Here is a 24,139-nt window from a genome sequence, read left to right as displayed (position 1 = left end):
ATTTTCAGGGTTTTCGCTATAGATGATTAAAAAGTATAGCGCGAAGAGAAGTGACAGAAAGATGAGGAGAAATTAGGTGAGAAAGGTTGTTAAAAGATTGGCAAAGAACACGCAAAGGTTCGTGAAGAGAGTATTTAGTCAGACATCTACTAAGGTGAACAGGAAAAAAGTTTCCGGTCCGACGTGAGGGACCAGTAAATTAGTAAATTAGTTCAATTCAATACTACGCTGGTGAACATCATATTGCGGGTTCCACACTGGCGAGCAATATTCTAGAGTATGGCGAACTTACGAAGTTTACAAAACCTTCGTTACATAGGGGTCATCAAATTCTTTGGCCCATTCTTATGGTCAAACATAACGCCTAAGTCTTTGAATGATGGTACACAATCTAACAGAACAGACTTAATAGAGTAATGAGCTAATAGCGGAGACAAACGACTGAAAGTCATAAAAGAACACTTAAAGGCATCAAGGTGTAATTTATTAACGTGGCACCAATCACAGAACGCATCGAGAGCTGGTTGCAAGTGCTGTTGTAAAGAAGGATCATTATAGGAATAACAAATCTTGACGTCATCTGCAAACATGAGCACGCGTGAATGAGCCAAAACCAAGGGCAAATCATTAATAAACAGGGTAAGTAACAGTGGGCCCAGATGACTGCCTTGGGGGACACCTGAGGTAACTCGAACAGTTTTAGATATTGAGGAACGAAAAGACATCTTTTGGGTTCTGCCAATAAGATACGATTTTGAACAAGCCGTTGCTTTCGTGGAAAAGCCCAGAATGTTAAGTTTCGTAAGAAGCATAGAATCATCAACCGTATCGAAAGCCTTACTAAAGTAGGTATAAATTACATCAGTTTGACACTTTTTACGGAAGCCGTGGTGTACAAGGGTAGTCAATTCTAAAAGTTTGGTAAGCGACAAACTACCTTTCATGAAGCCGTGCTGACAAGGAGAAATAGTGGATCTGGATAGGTGTTTTTTCAAAAACTTAGGTATTGCGGATAGTTTGTCAATGCCACGGTACTTAGAAATATCCGATTTGTTGCCCTTTTCAAAAAGCGGAATAATAAAAGACTCCTTCCAAACATCAGGAAAGCTACAAGTCTCACTCGATATAACCGAGATAAATGCTTGGATCGGGAAATCGAACACATTTTAAGGATACAACTAGGTACATTATCAGACCCAGGTACGAAGGAAAAGTTCATAGACGATAACCTAGAGATAATACAGTCTTCAGTAATAGTAAAAAACATACAATTTAAGTGTGGGATTGAGAAAGGATAGGATGTGTAAAAGCCAAATTAAGATTTCGCTACACAATAATTTGCATAGTCGAGTCCCGAACCAGTTTTTTTTAACCTTTTTAAATATCTCTATTTAATGTTACGGAGATTAGACAGTCTACGTGTGAACCAGACCGGCGCATAATCTATATCACATATACATACACGCACGGTTGAACTCAATCGAAGCGAAGAATATACGACGAAACACAAGTATGGCCGATCGAAGCGGGAAGACGCGTGGGAGGCGTACCCCAGAAAATCGGCAACACCCATAACGAAAGCGCGGGTGAGACGAAGCTTGAGGGCATTGGCCTCAAAATGAGACCCAAATCATCTAGCATGCGTGGGGCCCATGGAGCGAGATGTGGGTGAGCAGACACACGTACACTATGCGTGAACGGGAGAGAGTACCAGTGGCTAATGCAGGTGCTCTCTGACTGCACTACGCATCAGAGCCGAGCGTAATGAAGATCGTGCGAAACCGAAGCTCAATGAGAGTAAAAGTGGTGGCCAAGCAAGTCCACGAGACGGGTGCGGGGTGCATCGCGCACGATACAAACGCAAGTGAGGGCTATGCTTGTGGGTATGTGCGGGGAATATATAAGTCGAAGAGGGGGAAGAGAGTGAATCAATGATGCGAGAAGATTAACGGACGTTGTGGGTATGTAAGGGGGAATATACAAGTCGAAGAGGGAGAAATAAGCATTTGGGAAGCCCCTCTATCTGGTGGATGAATGCTAGTGGATTTAGTAGAATAGACAGAGACGCTATGCAGGCAAGGGAGAAAGCAAAGAACAAGTGATGGATGGGCGCGCAGCCACAAAAAAGTGGACACATCCGCGCCAGGAATTTTACAAAATTTTCACCACGCATAGCAACAAATATAGACGTAAGTAAATTAGCGATGGAAAAGTACCAGCTGTATAGTTGTACTACACCAATCAATTCCTGAAGCCGAGAGCTTCCTATATAAAGGCAAGACAAATCAAGGAGACAACAAGCTCAAAAAATCGTGATCGATACAAGGGAGTTTTCAAGGCCTTATGGGTAACCTTAAAGGCTCAGCATAGGGAAAAACAAGTCCTGTGAAAAGGATCGAGGAGAAATACAATGACTAGGAAGGCCTTACGAGTAATCACTCAAGTTATGAATAGAGCAACAAAAAGAGTCCTTAGAATAGGACCAGAACACCGTGCCCAAAGCGACTAAAACGCTAATGCAAGGGCTCCAGGACGAGCCATAGAAAACGGACAAGAAAAGGATGGGCGCGCAGCCTGACAAAGGGAAAGCCTGCTGACATATCACGCGCCAAGAGATTTGTCTAGGGGACTTTCACCACGCATAGCAACAAGAAATGCGTGGGTAAAAGCAGAGGGCCGATGGAAAAGTACCAGCTGTATAACGGTACTACACTAATCAATTCCTGAGGCCGTGGGAAAATGCCTATATAAAGGCAACACCCATCAAGGAAATCATCAAGTCAACAAGTCGTGATGACCAAGAAGTTTTAAGGCCTTACGAGTAACCTTACAAGCTCAAGCAAGATGAAAAACGGAACGTCCTGGTAAAAGGAAAATCGAGGAGAAGTACAATAAAAAAACTGAGAAGGCCTTACGATGGATATACCTCTCAAGTATCAGACAACCAACAAGACCTTAGAATAGGACCAGAACACCCTAGCAGGTAGCACATTGGAAGGCACCCGAAGGATATATCCATACTTGACAAAATTCCAGGATCTATAAATAATCCTGAAACGAAAATGGTGTAGACAAGGAGGCTGAGGAGTTCCAGAAAATAAATATCGCCACACAAGTAATTCCTTCATATTTACCACCAAGATAGGGAAGCGAAGGAGCCCAGATAGCACCCAGACAAAGGGGGACATAAGGAGACAAACAATAGACCCCAAGAAAGCGGCACTACATACAACATACAGGACCACCGAATACGCTAAGGTGGCAAAACAAGTGAGGGAGAGGACTTATAGATTCGATGGCAATTCCAGACCGCTAGAGTTCATAGAACACATCGAGTGGTCAGCAGATATGTATGGCATCGAGCTGGACATGATTCCAAGAGCAATGCCAGAACTACTGAAAGACAGAGCACCTAAATGGTACTTCGCAAACAATAAGCAGTGGCGATCATGGAAGGAGTTTGTTGAGGGTTTCAACAACAAATTGGCTGATCAAGTGAAAGCTCGCAAACAAAGCAAAAATGAGTACTTCAAAGACTATATGGTGGACATGCAGGAATTCAGATGAAGGCGACAATGGATTCGGAAGCTACGAGTAGCTTCATAAGCAAGCAGATGTTGGAACAGTGAGAAATAAAGGGGAATGGGAGAACACCCACAAGCAGGTGTACATGGCAGATGGAAAGGTGCGAGACATTGAAGAGCAATGGACAGAATAAGCGACATTCGGGAATAAGGAAATTCACATGCCATTCCTCGTCATGCCAGAGGGAATGGATGCACTGATCTTGGGGTGGAATTTCCTCAGGATCATGAACACAGTAATATCGTGTGGAGACCACAAAATACGAATACCGACAGTAAGGCGAATGGAGGAATTGGGAAAAATTAAGGTGGGGATACATCGCATAACGATGAAGGATGATATCCCAATAAATCAAAGATATTACCCGAAAAATCCTAAGACACAAGGAGAAATCAACTCAAAGGTCGATGAACTGTTGACATTGGGATCCATAGAACCATCACAAAGGCCATATAGCTCACCCATAGTGATGGTGAAGAAGAAACAGATAGGCAAATGGAGATTATGCATAGTTTTCAGACAGATTAACGCAAAATCTATAAGGGATGCATACCTAATGCCACGCATCGACTATATCTTAAATCAGCTACGCGAAGCAAAATTCATAAGCAGCTTAGATCTGAAGGATGGATACTGGCAGATTCCATTGGAAGAAAAAATCATACCAATGACAGCATTCACAGTTCCAACAAAAAGGTTATTTTAATGGAAAGTGATGCCATTCGGGTTACATTCTGCATCAGCAACTTTCCAGCGTACGCTGGGCCAATGACTTGGAAATTATACCAAACGCATTCGCATACCAAGATGACATTGTGATAGTGAGCAAAACAACCGAAACATGAAACATCTACGAGAAGTGTACAGGAGATTGAAAGAAGCAAATTTAAGAATTAATGCTGAGAAGTGCCAATTCTTCAGAAAAGAGCTAAAGTTTCTAGGCCACTGGGAGACAGAAAACGGTATTGTAACGGACCCAGACAAGGTGGCCGCAATAACTCAGTTAGATCCGCCAACTTGCACAAAGGAATTACGCCAGTATCTAGGAGTGGCCGCTTGGTACAGACGATTCGTACCGAGTTTTGCAACATTAACACACCCATTAAACGCACTGCTCAAGAAAAAAAACAAAGTGGCACTGGAACAAGGAGCATCAGGCAGCATTCGATTCAGTAAAGCAAAGACTGACGAGTGGCCCAGTATTGGCGTGTCCAGATTTCACAAAAATGTTCGTGCTACAGACGGGTGCAAGTAACATGGGATTAGGGGCCATACTGGTACAAAACACAGAGGATGGCGAGAGGGTGCTGTCATATCTGTCAAAAGAATTAAATCCAGCAGAAAAAAACTATTCACAGAAAACCACAGAAATAGTCAAGTATACAGGTACATTCCACACAGAGCGGGCCAAGAAGAGGTGATATCATCATCATCCGCCACCACGAACGGAAATCCCTCCTGAAGAAGGGAGGGAGCGTGAGGAACATAATGTCCCACACAACAAACAAGCAGCAACACAATCCAAACGCTATTAGTTAATAGATAGCTATAGTATTATTTGTTTGTCTGTTGTGCCGTTTGTCTGTTTGCGGAAATTGAATTTATTGACTGCAAAATTCGATGCATTGGAGGTAGCTCGGCAAAGGGCTTAGGATAGTTCGTCGTATCGTAGTTACAATCTGCGTAGCAGAAGCAGACAACTGACAGTCGGTGACACAGTTCATGCTCGAAATTTTACACAGAATTCAGCCCCAAAAAGATTTAGTAGCGAGTTAGCACCAGTCTTCATTCCAGCTAAGGTGTTGAGGAAGGTCAGTTCGTCTTTTTATGAATTAGTTAACGAGCAGAGTAAATATTTCGGTGTGTATAATTTGAAAGATATAAGCGCCCAATTATAATTATCAAAAAGTGAAGATGAGATATAGAAGTCCTTTTCCAGTTCAATATAAAACTTTTAATTGCATTTCGCAAAATAATATTTGTTTCTTGTTTGCAAGAATGAACGAAAATCCCCTTTGCGCAATAGGCACATGCCTTCACTTGGTACGATTCTTACTCTCATTTCGTACAGCGAATACAAAGCGTAAGCAAAGAAGAGAGCATGGAAAAGATCCGTTAGAGTTCGTTCGCATGCATTGCGTTCGCTTAGAAATAAAATTTAGGTACAGGCTTTTTCATTTAATTTGTTACTTTGATTGCGAAAAGACGTGGATACTAATATTCACCTTAATATATATATTGTGAATCCACGCGTATATTACATCATTTTTAAAGAGTGTACAGTGACTGAATAAAGTGAATAAAAATATTAGTGAATATTCAAAGAATGATGTGATATAACATTAAATTTAGTGAAAATATTAGAAATTGAACCCTGTTGTATTTCAGTTAAAATTTATATTTCGCGTGGCGTCGACAAAGGAACTTTTGGCTTTCGATCAGCCTTGGACTTTTCATTTACTTTGGGACAATTTATTTTATTGTACCCCAGCCCAATCTCTGATGTTTTCTTTGTTGGAACAAAAAGAGACATCTTTCAATAACCAAAACACCATCGAGCCTCGGATTTTTTAATCAACCATTCCATTTCATTAATATTCATCGCCATTGGCCAGGCTAAAATAGTCTGGTGATTAAATGACTCAATTCCCTGGCTTTTCTTGTTTCATCTGTAGGCAAAGTATGGCGTAGCACTTTGGTTTGGATACTACTTTTTTTTGTTGCACCACGGCAAATTTTAAATTGTACAGCAAATCCCTGCCCGTTGGATAAATCGTGAGTTAACCCACATATGTATGTAGAGACGAGATGGGCACGCTGATCCCAGATTACCCCTATTTTGATGAGGCGTGTAGCAGCTGGGAGTGAGAGGCATCTAAGAGAGAGAGTCGAGAGTCGAAGGGCAGTCGTCGTCGAGAACGGGCAAGATATAAACAGGTTACGATAGCGTTCGGCAGTTGTGAAATTTATTTTTATTCTCAAAGAAATATATGTACTACACCTCAATTTAAACATTTCAGTTAATATTATGTACAATAAACTATTACAAATATAATGTTAACTTCACATTTGGGGGCTTGCCGGTTTTGTGTGTGGAGAAAGTTCTTAAATGTAAATGTGGTTGTGCTGGAATTTAAAAAACAATAAAGTTGTAAAGTTGCGGTTGATTTTGTAAAAGTTGGTACAAAACATCCAAATAAAAGTTCTACAGTTGTGAAATTTCCGGTGGTGCGCGGCGGTTATACGGTACATAGTTGATGGGCTTAATATTAAAAGCGAATTCAAGTTCTCAATGTACAATTGTAAATCGCTAAAAGAATTAAAAGGGCAATATGGTGTATTCGAGCATGTAAAAAAATTTTATCATATTGAGAAAAACAATCGTAAAATCACGTCTATTACAAAAGTGGATAACATTAAAAAGAAAGAATATTGTTTTAATTGCGGTTCCAGTGAGCACAAGCGTAAAGACTGTAACAGTGCGGATAGAAAATGTTTTAGTTGTAATGAAAGTGGACATATTTCAACTAATTGCCCCAGAAAGTTATCAGCTGTTCGTAAAATAAATCTTCAAAAACGGGTCAAGTCGGTGTTGTTGAATGGCATAAATGTTGACGGTTTGATCGATACGGACTCAGATGTCACTATTGTAAAGAACTCTTTTCTAAAATACTTGGGTAAGATTGATTTAAAAGAAAGTTGCTTAATGCTCTGCGGCCTAGGCAAAAGCCAAACAAAAGCAAAAAGCTTTTCGAGTCAGAAATTATCGTAGATAACCTAAAGACGCAGCGAAAATTCTTGGTAGTGGAGAGCAACACTATGGACTGTGACGTTATTTTGGGATACGACTTCGTGGAGAAGCTTAGAGTATCGATCGATGAGCGTGGAAATACATTTATGAGCCTGGGTGAATACACCAAATCGCAAGAAGAATATGCTGACAATTGGTGCAATGTTTTTGACATCTCATGTAGTTATTCGGCTCCTCCGCAATATCAAAAGCAAGTCGAGGCGTTGATACAGGATAGCTATCATCCGAATGATGCAGAGAAGGTACATTGTCCTATTGAGTTAAAAATTGTACCAGATGGCGCAATAATCCCATTTAGGCAGTCACCCAGTCGTTTGTTAGCACCAGAAGCGGAAGCGGTTAAAAATCAAGTTTATGAGTGGGAAGAAAACGGAATAGTGCGCAAATTCACTTCGAATGTTGCTAGCAGAGTTGTAGTTGTAATGAAGAAAGACAATACTTTGCGGGTTTGTGTAGACTACAGGAAGCTAAATAGCATGGTCTTGGAAGACTGCTTTCCAGTTCCTTTAATGGATGAAGTGATTGATAGATTGGAGGCAGCAAGCTTTTATACGATTATGGATTTAGAAAATGGATTCTTCCATGTGCCCATAGAGAAATCTAGCAAATCATATACAGCGTTTGTTACTAGAAAAGGATTATAAGAGTTTAATAAAGCGCCATTTGGATTTCGTAATTCTTCTGCTTCATTTATTCGTAACAAGTACCTATATAATGCAATTATATATGGATGACATTATAGTATATGCTAAGTCAGCAAACGAGTGTCTAAACAAAACCAAATTGGTATTAAAATTGGTATTTAAATTAAAAATAAAATGGGGAAAGTTTTTTTGCAAAAACGCATAAGCTTTCTAGGTCACGAAATTGAAGATGGAAAGATTTGGCCCGGTAAAGATAAGACGATGGCGATCAGTCGTTTCGGAATACCCACAAATGTCAAATCAATTCAGGCATTTCTTGGTTTAACCGGATTCTTTAGAAAGTTTATTCCTCAGTATGCGCAGATAGCACGACCCCTTACCAAGTTGCTGAAAAAAGATGTCAAGTTTATTATGGGTCCAAGCGAGCTTCAGGCGTTGCAGCAATTGAAGACGGCGATAATAAGTGAACCAGTGTTACACTTCTATTCTCACGAGGCACCAACCGGGTTGCACACGGATGCTTCAAAAGACGTTTTTGGAGCGGTACTACTTCAGCTATTTGACAATAATTTGCATTTATCTATTTTTGGAGTAAAAAAGCATCTGAAGCAGATTCGAAGAAGCATAGCTACATTCTTGAAGTCAACGCAGCATATATGGCATTACAAAAATTTCGACATTATTTGCTAGGGATCCAGGTGAAATAGGTGACAGACTGCATTGCATTTAAGCAAACTACGACAAAGCTGGACATCCCAAGGGTAGTTGCGCAATGGATATTGTATCTAAAAGATTTCAATTTGAACGTGGAGCACCGATCAGCAGTTAAGATGCAGCACGTGGACTGTTTAAGCCGTTACTCGCGGTCGTGCTTAGTAGTAAAAGATGAAATAACAGCGCGTTTAAAGAAGGCACAGCAGACAGATGATCATATTATCGCAATTATAGAGGTACTAAAGCAGCAGCCATATAAGAACTTCAACGTGAAAGGTGGTTTGCTATTCAAAGAAGTATATGAGTATGAAGTATGAACGTAATGAGTTATTGGTAGTACCAAGCTAATGGAACGCGAGATAATACAACGATCGCACGAGGTTGGACATTTAGACAGCTGGGTAAAAAAGAAGAATATTTGCATTGTATGTATAATCAAAGAAGACACACCGCTACATACTTTACATTTGGATCATTTAGGACCCATGGACAGCACCTCCAAGCAGTACAAATTCATTTTGGCAATGGTAGATGGTTTTTCGAAATTTGTATGGTTGTTTCCAACGAAGTCTACAGGTCAAGAAGAAGTAATTAAAAGACTCAACGAATGGACAGACATTTTTGAATTTCCCGAGAGGATCATAAGCGACAGAGGGGTGGCTTTCACATCAAACGATTTTAAGGAATTCCTTCGATCAAACGATGTAGAGCAACAGGAGTAGCAAGGGGCAATGGCCAAATCGAACGAGTTAACAGTTGTATTCTGTCTATTATCGGAAAAATATCAGCAGATGAACCGTCGAAATGTACTTTTTTCTTAAGTACAAAAGGCTATTAACACAACGATGTCACCTTTTGAAGTCCTGTTTGGAACGAGAATGACATTTTCCCTATCGTTCGACTTCTTAGCGCTTATTACTTTGCCGATTGTAATTAATCAGCTGGTAACTAGTGTTGATACCCGTCGATCGATAGCAGAGCCGAAAATGGCTGGAAAAACGTCGAGTACTCCAGGTGGCAGACATAGTTGTGGAAATTCATCTGGTTGCGGATAAGAAACACCCAAACGGGTAAGGGAAGCAAGCCCTTGTAATACCGAAAGTGGGACCTCACCGAAGAAACTAAAAGGACCACCGCAGGCACTAAACACGCTGATGGCCGAACTGGGCAAAACCCTAGATGGCTCGGTTAATAAAAAGGATCTACCGACGCGCAACACAACACAATGGATGAAGGAGGCACACCTTAAGCTGAAATCCATTCATCAACAGGTACTAGAGCAGATGCAGGAATATCCGGTGAAGGCTGGACCATGCCTTGCATGCGCAACGCGCAAGAGGCGAAAAGAAAGGAAACCAGGACGGAAGACCCACCGACGGCAAATAAGAACGACAGGAGGAGGAAAAAGAAGCCACCAGTATCCCCAGGACCAATAGCACAAGGTCAAGAGCAAGCCGAGACCCATTTAAAAGAAGAGACCCGACGTCATCATGGTGAAATGCAAAAACCCAGCTAATTACGCGACGGTACTGAAGTCAGTCCACACAGGCGCCGGAATCCAGCAATTCAAGTATGTGCCGTTCGACGCAGCCGGAGAACCACTCCTACAGTTGACCAAACCAGCGGACGACGCAACTGCCAAACTGCATGACGTCTCTGGAGTCTTCATCTAATTCAATTTGGTGAAAACCCAAAGTAAGGTCAAGAAAAGAAAAATATCACTGTGATAGTCGAAAAAAAGACATGGCAAAATTCGATGGTTTCACCCTATTTCGGGTCCTGCGAATCGAACTGCATTATTAGTTTTTTAAGTTATCACGATGGTTTCTTACAAAATTTTTTGCGGAAGTTTTTCATCAAAGTTGCCACTGTTTTCGAAAAGGATGTTTTTTTCATTTGCTTCTAACTTCTAAAATATGAATGAATATTATTATTTTGAAAATTGTATGTGGAGCCTGATTCTATCGAAAGAGTGGTGAATCTTGCGATGGCTTTATTAGCTGAATCACAGTTTCCTGATTCCATTAGTATGACGTATCATAGCATTTACTGCAACTTTGCTCGTGGCTTGGTCGTTTGGAAGACCATCCGATATAATAAACTCTTTTGTGTATGAAAACACAGTTATTGGGATTTCTTTACAAGTTTATAATTTTAGCTATTAATAGATATACTGATTCACCCCTAAACGTTGTTGACAGTTTTTGGATTACTTCATCAATCGTCGTTTCAGAGTTTAGGGTATTACCCGATGTCTATGGCTTCGTGTGTTTCTTTTATAGTGTTAAGTGCGGAAAGCGCTCCAAAAAATCCCGGTAGATTTTTGATGTCACCATCAAAGTAAAGTAAAAGCCTGGTGGCTGTATTTATGAGCTCTACCACTGGTTGCGTCACTTTTCTTCTGAACTATGTAAAGTAATACTAGTGTTTAAGTCAGAGACTTGTTTGTATGTTTTTTTATGTCGTTTTAATGTTAATGTTGTATAAGGCTAGAGGTGCTATTTGATGAGATTTCGAAAGGCTGTTGTAATGGGTTTTTAAAAGAAGCCTGATTTTTTCTAAGAGGGCTTTGGGTCTACAATTTTGCTGAGACCCCATAATAATAGCGAAATGATATATATATTTATTGTAATTTTTTGTTTTTTTGTTTTTTAAATGGACAAAGTAAAATGATATATAATATTTTCTATAATTTTAGGGTATTTGAACATCAACAGTCGCAAATGTATTTTTCTTTTTTTTTTAGCGGATGTTGACGATACTATGCGCAGTACGTTTAAGTAGCCCCTACAAAGGACAAAGCTAAGCAGATAGCTGCCCACCTCCCACCCGACAGACCCAGGTGGTTGTGCTGGAATTTAAAAAACAATAAAGTTGTAAAGTTGCGGTTGATTTTGTAAAAGTTGGTACAAAACATCCAAATAAAAGTTGTACAGTTGTGAAATTTCCGGTGGTGCGCGGCGGTTATACGGTACATAGTTGATGGGCTTAATATTAAAAGCGAATTCAAGTTCTCAATGTACAATTGTAAATCGCTAAAAGAATTAAAAGGGCAATATGGTGTATTCGAGCATGTAAAAAAATTTTATCATATTGAGAAAAACAATCGTAAAATCACGTCTATTGCACAAGAAATGTACCCTTGAGTTGCCTCGTAAGCAGTCGCCAGCTCTCTCTATTACTTCATCTCCGATTTTACTTTCGCCTACACCATCTTCTTGTCCCTCTTTATGCTCTTCTTTTCAGATTGAAGTACCCATTAGAAGCCCTGGTGTACCTCAATCTATCCCTCACGGGAACTCTGATCAATCACGGGATCATGCCGGCTCTCAATCACTTGCGGATCCCAATGCTCCTCCTCCTCCACTAACTGTAGTGCCTCATCGCAAACAATTATTTATTTCTAGGCTTGCTCCAGATACTTCTGAGTCGTCTGTGGCAGCTTACATTGGTAATATTTGCCCTGCTAAGGTTTTAATTCAAAAGTTTAAGTTTTCTAGGCCTCGCGAAATCTCCTCTTTTAAAATTACAGTACCAAATGAGTACTTCTCAGCTATGGTTGACCCTAAATCATGGCCAGAGGGCCTAGTTGTACACGAGTTTGCGCCCAATAAGCGCTCTCGTCCGTTGCCTGTCCACCTTCCTACTTTATCTTCTGCTTCAAAAAACTAATAACGTCTAGTCTTTGCATTCATTATCAAAATGTAAGAGGACTTCTTACCAAGCTGTCGAACCTTTTCTGTGATAGCCAAACCTTTTCAGCTGACATATTAGCTTTCTCTGAAACTTGGCTTAACTCCTCTGTTTTAGATAATGAAATTCTTTCTAATAATTTTATTTCTTATAGGCTTGATCGTGTTGGTCGTCGTGGCGGTGGAGTACTCATTGCTGTAAACTCGAATCTGTCTTCAAGTGTGGTGCCGATTGATCTCCCCTTAGGTGTTGAGTTTATTTGCGTCGAAGTTACATGTTCTAACTTAAGCCTATATATCTTTTGTTCACATATTCCTCCAGCTTCTGATATCATGATCTACGTGCACCATGCTGATGCTTTACGAACTATTTTTGGTCGTCTTAAAGATCGTGATGTTCTTATAGTTTTAGGTGATTTTAACTTGCCTAATATTTCTTGGCTTGTTGATGATAATCTATCTTTCTTAATTCCTTCATCTCAACATGTTTTTCTTAATAGCCTACTTGAATGTCCACTATATCAGTTGAATTCTTTCCTTAACTGTTCTAAAAGAATCCTTGATCTTGTTTTTGTCTCTGATCCCACTGTTAGTGCTGTATCGCAAACACAGCCACTAGTGAAACCTGAAGATCCTTATCATCCTACCATTGAAGTTACTATTTCTTACAATTCCGTTACTAATTTATTTAAAAACATCTCAAATTCTCGTCGTAGATGTTTTGGTAAAACAAATTTCAATCTTCTTAACAGCCTTATTTTCTCTTTTGATTGGTCGTTTCTATTTGAGTGCTGCGATATAGATTGTGCAGTGAAGTTTTTCTATTCTGCTCTTAATTCTCTAATTGATAAATGCGTTCCTTATGTGAATGTCTCTACCGTCTCCAGCTCGCCAGTCTGGTTCACACGTAGGCTCTCTAATCTTCGTAACATTAAATCGAGATATTTTTAAATATTTAAAAAAAACTGGTTCGCGACTTGGCTATGCAAATTATTGTATAGCCAAATCTCAATTTTGTCTTTTAAATACTCAATGCTACAACAATTATCTCGTTCGCTGTAAGGCTGAATTTTATAATAACCCCAAAAAAATTTTAAAAAAACTTTGTCAATTCCAAAAGACGCTCTAATGTCCTACCTTCCACCTTCAGACTTAACGACCAGTCTGCTAATAATGATTTAGATATTGCAGATCCGTTTGCTAAATTTTTTCAGTCGACATATTCTACTACTGTTTCGGATCCCACACCCTATCCCTTTTCAATCCCACATTTAAATTGTATGTTTTTTCCCAGTATTACTGAAGACTGTATTCTCTCTAGCTTGTCATCTATGAAGTCTTCCTTCGGTCCCGGGCCTGATGATATACCTAGTTGCATCCTTAAAATGTGTTCTATTTCCCTATCTAAGCCTTTAGCTCGGTTATTCTTTATATCGAGTGAGACTTGTAGATTTCCTGATATTTGGAAGGAGTCATTTATTATTCCGCTTTTTAAAAAGGGTAGCAAATCGGATGTTTCCAAATACCGTGGCATTGCCAAACTTTCGGCAATACCTAAACTGTTTGAGAAAATTATTACGTCTTCTCTTCAACATCTATCCAGATCCACTATTTCTCCTTGTCAGCATGGTTTCATGAAAGGTCGTTCGACGCTTACAAACCTTTTAGAATTGACTACCCTTGTACACCATGGCTTCCGTAAAAAGTGCCAAACTGATGTTATTTATACTGACTTCAGTAAGGCTTTTGATACGGTTGATCAATCTATCCAGATCCACTATTTCTCCTTGTCAGCATGGTTTCATGAAAGGTCGTTCGTCGCTTACAAACCTTTTAGAATTGACTACCCTTGTACACCATGGCTTCCGTAAAAAGTGCCAAACTGATGTTATTTATACTGACTTCAGTAAGGCTTTTGATACGGTTGATCAATCTTTGCATCTCGCGAAACTTAACATCATGGGTTTTTCACCAAAATTATTGGGTTGGTTAAAGTCGTATCTTATTGGCAGAACCCAAAAGGTGTCTTTTCGTTCCTCGATATCTAAAACTGTTCGAGTTACGTCAGGTGTACCCCAAGGCAGTCATCTGGGCCAACTATTATTTACATTGTTTATAAATGATTTGCCTTTGGCCTTGGCTCTTTCACGCGTGCTCATGTTTGCGGATGACGTCAAGATTTGTTATTCCTATAATGATCCTTCTTTCCAACAGTACTTGCAATCAGATCTCGATGCGTTCTGTGATTGGTGCCACGTTAATAAATTACACCTTAATGCCTCTAAGTGTTCTTTTATGACTTTCAGTCGTTTGTCTCCGCTCCTAGCTCATTACTCTATTAAGTCTGTTCTGTTAGATTGTGTTCCATCATTCAAAGACTTAGGCGTTATGTTTGACCCTAAACTTTCATTTAATGTTCATATTTCTTCAATTGTCAACAGAGCAAGCAGCCTTCTCGGCTTCATTAAACGTTGGGCTAAAGAATTTGATGATCCCTATGTAACAAAGGTTTTATACACTTCGTTAGTTCGCCCTACTCTAGAATATTGCTCGCCAGTGTGGAACCCGCAATATGATGTTCACCAGCGTAGTATTGAATCGGTACAGAAGCAATTCCTTAAGTTTGCGCTACGCGGTCTAAATTGGGACCCGGGTCTTCGCCTACCTTCTTATTCTGACAGACTTCTTCTTATTAATCTTCCTTCACTTTATAACCGTAGGCTTGTTTTTGGCATTCTCTTTCTACATAAACTAGTCAACGGCGAAGTCATTTCTACCAATTTACTAGATACGCTGTATTTTTGTGTTCCCTCACGTCGGACCAGAAACTTTTTTCCTATTCACCTTAGTAGATGTCTGACTAACTACTCTCTTCACGAAGTCCACAGGTCAAGAAGAAGTAATTAAAAGATCCAACGAATGGACAGACATTTTTGAATTTCCCGAGAGGATCATAAGCGACAGAGGGGTGGCTTTCACATCAAACGATTTTAAGGAATTCCTTCGATCAAACGATGTAGAGCATGTACTGTCAACCACAGGAGTAGCAAGGGGCAATGGCCAAATCGAACGAGTTAACAGTTGTATTCTGTCTATTATCGGAAAAATATCAGCAGATGAACCGTCGAAATGGTATAAAGGGGTTTCTCAAGTACAGAAGGCTATTAACACAACGATGCATTCATCAACGAAAATGTCACCTTTTGAAGTCCTGTTTGGAACGAGAATGACATTTTCCCTATCGTTCGACTTCTTAGCGCTTATTACTTTGCCGATTGTAATTAATCAGCTGGTAACTAGTGTTGATACCCGTCGATCGATAGCAGAGCCGAAAATGGCTGGAAAAACGTCGAGTACTCCAGGTGGCAGACATAGTTGTGGAAATTCACCCATGGTACAAGCCATGGCAGGGGCGCGGACCTACAACCGTTATCACCACCACTACTGCACCGGTGGCAAACTTGGCCGATACAGCGGACATAGCTACAAGCAGCAACAGCAGCAGTAAAAAGCATGGACTGTGGACAAATGGAGCCAATCCTTTCGCCAAAAGAAGCAAGATCGCCAGGACACCGCCACGGGCTCTTCACTCGGGCCCGCCAGCCGTTAGAGGAATACTCGTTTCATCTGGTTGCGGATAAGAAACACCCAAACGGGTAAGGGAAGCAAGCCCTTGTAATACCGAAAGTGGGACCTCACCGAAGAAACTAAAAGGACCACCGCAGGCACTAAACACGCTGATGGCCGAACTGGGCAAAACCCTAGATGGCTCGGTTAATAAAAAGGATCCACCGACGCGCAACACAACACAATGGATGAAGGAGGCACACCTTAAGCTGAAATCCATTCATCAACAGGTACTAGAGCAGATGCAGGAATATCCGGTGAAGGCTGGACCATGCCTTGCATGCGCAACGCGCAAGAGGCGAAAAGAAAGGAAACCAGGACGGAAGACCCACCGACGGCAAATAAGAACGACAGGAGGAGGAAAAAGAAGCCACCAGTATCCCCAGGACCAATAGCACAAGGTCAAGAGCAAGCCGAGACCCATTTAAAAGAAGAGACCCGACGTCATCATGGTGAAATGCAAAAACCCAGCTAATTACGCGACGGTACTGAAGTCAGTCCACACAGGCGCCGGAATCCAGCAATTCAAGTATGTGCCGTTCGACGCAGCCGGAGAACCACTCCTACAGTTGACCAAACCAGCGGACGACGCAACTGCCAAACTGCATGACGTCTCTGGAGTCTTCATCTAATTCAATTTGGTGAAAACCCAAAGTAAGGTCAAGAAAAGAAAAATATCACTGTGATAGTCGAAAAAAAGACATGGCAAAATTCGATGGTTTCACCCTATTTCGGGTCCTGCGAATCGAACTGCATTATTAGTTTTTTAAGTTATCACGATGGTTTCTTACAAAATTTTTTGCGGAAGTTTTTCATCAAAGTTGCCACTGTTTTCGAAAAGGATGTTTTTTTCATTTGCTTCTAACTTCTAAAATATGAATGAATATTATTATTTTGAAAATTGTATGTGGAGCCTGATTCTATCGAAAGAGTGGTGAATCTTGCGATGGCTTTATTAGCTGAATCACAGTTTCCTGATTCCATTAGTATGACGTATCATAGCATTTACTGCAACTTTGCTCGTGGCTTGGTCGTTTGGAAGACCATCCGATATAATAAACTCTTTTGTGTATGAAAACACAGTTATTGGGATTTCTTTACAAGTTTATAATTTTAGCTATTAATAGATATACTGATTCACCCCTAAACGTTGTTGACAGTTTTTGGATTACTTCATCAATCGTCGTTTCAGAGTTTAGGGTATTACCCGATGTCTATGGCTTCGTGTGTTTCTTTTATAGTGTTAAGTGCGGGAAGCGCTCCAAAAAATCCCGGTAGATTTTTGATGTCACCATCAAAGTAAAGTAAAAGCCTGGTGGCTGTATTTATGAGCTCTACCACTGGTTGCGTCACTTTTCTTCTGAACTATGTAAAGTAATACTAGTGTTTAAGCCAGAGACTTGTTTGTATGTTTTTTTATGTCGTTTTAATGTTAATGTTGTATAAGGCTAGAGGTGCTATTTGATGAGATTTCGAAAGGCTGTTGTAATGGGTTTTTAAAAGAAGCCTGATTTTTTCTAAGAGGCCTTTGGGTCTACAATTTTGCTGAGACCCCATAATAATAGCGAAATGATATATATATTTATTGTAATTTTTTGTTTTTTTTTGTTTTTTAAATGGACAAAGTAAAATGATATATAATATTTTCTATAATTTTAGGGTATTTGAACATCAACAGTCGCAAATGTATTTTTCTTTTTTTTTTTAGCGGATGTTGACGATACTATGCGCAGTACGTTTAAGTGGCCCCTACAAAGGACAAAGCTAAGCAGATAGCTGCCCACCTCCCACCCGACAGACCCAGGGGTGAAGCCGTATAACGCACGACATAAATCGCGTGGACAAATACACAAATTCAGAAGTGGTTCGAGATACACGCCATGGATGAAGTGAATATCAATAGTTTTCGCACGGTTCAAATAAAAAATTGGTTAGCCGTCTTGGGACTGCCGACAACTGTTTTAGTGGCGCGACTTAACCGGGTCCCGTTAATGGGCTGTGCACCGCCGGTAACTGATGATAGTGGCCCAGAATCGGAGGAAGCTTAAACCAATCCAATGATGCAGAGTTGCCAAAACGCAAATCTAGCTGGAAACAACAGTAACAACGAACACCCAGATTTGCAGCAAGAACTTCTGCCAGACGAGCGAAGTGACGCCGTCGCGACAATTTGCGAAAATTACAAGCCAACGCCAACCGCGTGTGACTTCAAGCACAAGCGCGATACGACGGTGCTACCGAAGTAGCGCCAGAAGCTCAGGCGACAACAGAGGCGCCCAGACACAAAGGGGACAATTACGCAGGTTTTCGAAAGAGAGTTGTATGCGCATTTTGTTTGTGGCAAAACTAAAGAGTGCCGCAAAACGTTGGATTCAAGCGAACCGAACACGTATGATCGAACCTTTTGAGCAGCTGTGCGAACCTTGCGACGAACCTTTGAACAACGCATATGGCAACGCCAGCAAAAGTTGACATTTATTTCAAAGCGAAGATGACTTTCGCCCAAAATATAAATTTGTATACAGAGGAGCTGTTGGAACAACTTTTTGAAGGCATCCCGTCGGATATTTTGCGAAATCAGGCACGCATACGTTGTTTCACGGATCCGATGCAGTTGCTAAAGGCGTTTGTTAATTTCCAGTTGCCAAACATAAAATCTCCAGCTGATATGGTGAAACCACGAATCATTAAGAAGAACGCTGATGGAAAGGACTGGCGCTGTTACAACTGCAACGCACGAGGACACATGGCCAAGGATGCGATAAAGCGAAGAGACCACCCGGTTCATGTTATAGATATGACCTTGATGTTCACTTCATTACCGATGTCTCAAAAGAAAAGTGCGCCGAGTAGAGAACGATGACTATGTAAGATATGTTAAGCCTGGTGAACGAAAAACTCTGAAAGTGACATGGTGAATTAAGACGTACATAGGAGGCGAAGAGAAATTTTATGAAGGATATAATGATAGTAAGTCTAGATATGGAGGAGCATCTTAAAGTTTTGAAAGAAGTTTTTGCGGGATTGGTACAAAATAATTTGCAGTTACGGTTAGACAAATGTGAATTTTTACAATCGAAAGTCAAATATTTAGGATTCAATATTTCGAGTTAAATTATTAGAGCTTACGATAGTGGACCCAAACGGTGCAAATCTTTCTAGGGTTATGATAATACTTACGAAGACTCATTAAGGATTTCTTGATAATAGCTAAGCCATTATACGCAGATGGAGGCAGAGCTAGAGTGTTTTTTAACTCTTAAAGAGAAGCTAGCGCAAGCGTTTGTATTAACACATTATGATTATAAGCATGAGACAGAGTTGCATTGTGATGCAAGTGGGACTTGTCTAATCAAAAGAAAGTTGACGGTAAAGTGCATCATATATTTTATTTTTCGATCAACGGAAACGGAATCAAAATATCACAGTTTCGAATTACAAGCTTAAGCAATTACTGATGCACTTCGTATATTTCGAATTTATTTGCAAGGCAAACAGTTTAAGATATTGACGGACTGTAATTCGTTGACCCTCACATTAGGTTATTGTTTTATTTTGTTAAAGATATGCAGAATCAGGTTTTGCATATCATACGATTTCAAAAAGCTATTAGTTCAAAAACGTTGAGGATAAATGCATTAGTTAAATCGAAAAATACTTAAAATGTACAGCTTTTTCCCCGAAATCAGGAAAAATGAAAAATACTACAACAAATCTAAGAATGTGCCAACACAATATAGGAAAGGAGATTTCGTGATGGTAAAGAATTTTGATAATGCAGTGTCGATGAAATTGATACCTATACATAAAGGATCTTACGTAGTCGAAAAGGTTTATACCTTTTCTTTATAGAAATGATAAATTTTTGCTTAAAAACGTCGACGATATCCAGGTTTTACGCAATCCTTATCAAGGTATTTGGAGTGCGCAGAGCTTGAGACACTGGGTGGAAAAAAGAGGTCAAATAATAGAAGATAAGAACTATTGTAATGCTTAAAGTTTTCTTTAAAGAACAAAATTCAACTGCATCACGATAATTGTATATATGTAGTTTAAGTTTCAGAAATGTTATAATGTAAGTAGCTGAATGGGATCAGGAGATTCAACTGTCAGAATAGCCGAGTTAAAGTAGGACAACTAGTTTAAACTATAACGACCACCGATAAGTCAGGTGGAATTACCAACACTGATGTGGCAGAGCAGTATAAACGTTGATTAACACTGAATGAAGAGAAAAGGGACAGACAGATGAACGGAGAGTGAGAGGCATTCGATAGGCTACGATCCAAGAAGACAACCGTAATAGTAAAAGCTGTTAAACATATTTAATAAATAAAAAGCCTGTGATATAAAATATAATTAATAAAGAATAAATCTTGTTGTTTTTTTCGGATGCCAATTCTGTACCATCTCATTCATTGTAATATTTCGTGACTATAGAGTGGTGTTTTTAAAAGATACTGTAACGTTTTCTGTATATTCTCTTTCTAAAAAAAGCCACAAACATAACTGTTTTTTTAAATATTTATACCCTTGCAGAGGGTATTATAAAATTGGTCAGATGTTTGTAACGCACAGAAGGAGACGTTTCCGACCCCATAAAGTATATATATTCTTGATCAGCATGAGAAGCTAAGTCGATATAGCCATGTCCGTCTGTCCGTCCGTGCGTATGCGTTTTACTCAGCCATCTTAAGAGCTATCGGGCTGAAATTTTTCTGTGCTTTCTTATTAACTGGAGCAGATCAAGTATGAGAATTATCGGGATCGGACTACTATATCATACAGCTTCAGAACAATCTTTCTTTTTATAAAAATTGGAGTATCGCTATGAAATTTACATATGTGATAATATTTGATGTAAAACCCCAGCTCCTAGAATTTGAAATCTGATCGGATAAATATAACACAAGTTACAGTCAATATAATAATCTCTGCTCTGCTCCCAGCTCTGCCGGCAGCGCTGTTTCCTGTCTACTACGTCATACGTCATCAACAGAGCACATGCATACACACACAGACGCAACGCTACATGAACTGTATGTGTATGCGTGCGTTTCTTTGCTTAGGGAATGAGGGAAAAAAAGGAACAAATTGTGGTAAAAAGAGTAACAATGTTTTGTTTGTATATTGATGAATTGAGTTGCAGGAAACAAATTTTGAACATGTAAAATTATTATTGCCAAGGACTGCAAGGGTATATAAACTTCGGCATAGCCGATGTTAGCTTCTTTGATATTTTACACACTTATTGACATGGTTTGTCAAGTTGTTTAATAAAAGGGGAATAATTACATTTTTTCGTTATTTCAGTGTTAATAAGTAATTGAGCTGCACGTTTAGCTCTTCGCACCATCGCACTGTGGGACAGAAATTTTCAAACGGTCTCAAAAATAGTTTTTGTGAATGCACATATGTGAAGAAATGTCCAATAGATATTATATTGTGTTTAAACAACAATATTAAAATTGTTTTTGGTAATAAAAACATAACATAAGTTGATGCATAAAATAATGTTGAAAAAATTCAAATTTTCAGTCTAATACCAATCCAATTAGGAACAAAGTTAAAGATTCTTGAGACGGTATGCAATGTACGGTCCTGTCCCACAGTCTTTAATTTAAATTCGTTTACCCTTTCCTTAAGAGATTATTAGTTTTAAAAAACTTTTTACAACTATAAATTGCAAATTATCATTATTACAATCCTTTTCGTTTCAAAAGTTCAACGTTTATAAGTTTATTTATTACAACTTACCGTTAGGTGAACACATTTTTTTTTTTCATATACTTACGCAAAGATTCTTGATTTAGTGTCGCGCTAGGAGAGATATTCAGTGAATTTACCCCATCATTCCGCTCAGTTCCAAATGGGCTTTTGTTTAAGATTGTAGCAACCCCACCTACATGAGAGGGCCAGTTTGTACCCAAAAGATCCGGCAAGTCCAGACATTCGTTCAACGAATTGTTCATTTTTTATTTAAGACAATCTCCTTTACGATAATCCAAAAAGAACGCAGCAGATTCTGCGCAGTGCAATAGACTTTGTTTTCTTTCTTCAACAAATCTAAGTCCTATTTGAATAATATTGGTTTTCAGAAAGGTTTTAATATATTTAGTTTTTAGATTTTTGACATACGATTGACAAAAGCTGGTTAAGTACACTTAAGTCTATGCTGTGTATCTACATACGAATTCGTTTGTCAAATATGTTCGCCCGTCACAAACCGGTTTGATTACAAACTAAATAAACAATGTTCTCCAAATATCATTTCGTAGAATTTTTTAAACAGTGAACATGTCAACAGGGCGGGATAAAAAAGATTTATTGTTCTGTCATTGCTACGACTTTTGGAAAATGTCAAATAAATTTTCTATATTAAAAACATCGAAATCTTTAAAAACACAAAAGGTTCGTGTTTTTAAATAACCGATAACTGCGCGCAGACTACACGAGTTTACAAGCAGTTTGGTGGCTTTATCTTTTATAGTCTCAAATAATATTTCATTGCAATAAACTCACGTGCTTTATTTTTATATTATTTAAACTGCATGTCTAGATTAAACATGTATTCATCTAAAGTGGCTTCACCGAATCAGATGCACTAATAGGGTATATTGTCACACTTTTTTTTCGCTCTCGCTCAACTACTGTTTTAAAATCTTTCGTGGTGTTAATAATATTAAACTAATTCAACCAATTTTTATCGACATCAAATTCACACATTTTGCTTTTGATTTTTTTTTTTTCTGCTCCCACCCGCGCTCTTATTTTACAGTTTTCAGTTTGTTTTTGTTTGTGTGGTGTTGTTGGTCTCTTCACAAGAATTTGTGTTTTCTCTTTTGATAGCGCTCGCGGCCGTTCACATCGCGCTTGTGACAAGGTTTTGTGTTGTGTGTTTTAATACTAACAATATTATCTTTTTTCCTCTATTATTTTTCCCCCTTTTTGGTCAGAAGTGTGCAACGCATAGAACGAAGCATCTCCGACCCTACAAAGAATATATATTCTTGATCAGCACGACGAGACGAGTTCAAATAGCCATGTCCGTTCGTCCGTCCGTCCGTCTGGATCAACGCAAACTCCTCCTAGACCGTAAGAGCTACAGAGCTGAAATTTTGCACGTAGGCTTGTATATACTGCAGGGGGTGTATCTCGGATTCAGCCGGCTCGGACCACGATATCATATAGCTCCCATACAAACCCCAAAGTCACGAACAGTGACTTTTCTCAATAACTTCGTTATTTTCTGTGCTATTATCGTTTATTACGCCTATAAACTGCTGTGCCAAATTTGATCAAGATCGGGTGACTATATCATATAGCTCCCATAGGAACGATCGGTCGAAAACAGTGACTTTTGTAAATAACTTCGTTACTTTTAACGCGATTGCTTTCCAATTAAACATTTCTTAAGTTAATATATCTGTTAATGACTGTGTCGAATTTGATAAAGATCGGGTGAATATATCATATAGCTCCCATAGGAACGATCGGTGGAAAACAGTGACTATGATCAATATCTTCGTTATGTCCTATGATTGTAGGCCATTCTTTCGCAAACATAAGCCCTTATAGATAAAACGTTCTTGCACATTGAGGGCTAATAGGTAAGGAAAGACCTACCAAAAAAGTTGCAAGGGTATACAAACTTGGACGCGGTCGAAGTTAGCCCCGGCCCTCTGGTTTAGTTTATCATATGAGCTAAATATGACTTATATATCGATTTCTTCTTCATGCGTACAAACTAAATCATCCTCATTTATTGTAAAAATATTTTTAATGGTTAAAACAATTCGTTTTAATGAATGTTATATAACCCAAAATGAGATTTTCAGCTATAGTTCTAGAAAAATTTACAATTATGCCCTATTTATACCCTTGCAGAGGGTATTATAAAATTGATCAGATGTTTGTAACGCACAGAAGGAGACGTTTCCGACCCCATAAAGTATATATATTCTTGATCAGCATGAGAAGCTGAGTTGATATAGCCATGTCCGTCTTTCCGTCCGTCTGTGCGTACGCGTTTTACTCAGCTGTCTAGAAGCTATCGGGCTGAAATT

The 24,139-nt window shown here is 39.3% G+C and overlaps 1 long non-coding RNA gene across 2 annotated transcripts in view; it reads right to left on the bottom strand.

The window, feature by feature from the left end:
• LOC137573189 (uncharacterized) overlaps positions 1–24,139 on the bottom strand; it is a 46,127-nt gene that overhangs the window by 9,084 nt on the left and 12,904 nt on the right. For both annotated transcript variants that reach the window (XR_011031838.1, XR_011031837.1), the window contains one exon: positions 21,868–22,146. This is a non-coding gene — a long non-coding RNA (uncharacterized lncRNA). The remainder of the gene's footprint in view (positions 1–21,867; positions 22,147–24,139) is intronic.

Source organism: Drosophila tropicalis, unplaced genomic scaffold (genome assembly GCF_018151085.1).
Source record: "Drosophila tropicalis isolate 14030-0801.00 unplaced genomic scaffold, ASM1815108v1 contig_109, whole genome shotgun sequence".
Classification (NCBI taxonomy): Eukaryota; Metazoa; Arthropoda; class Insecta; order Diptera; family Drosophilidae; genus Drosophila; species Drosophila tropicalis.
Note: the sequence above shows the minus strand (reverse complement) of the source record. Positions and strands in the feature narration are given on the sequence as shown.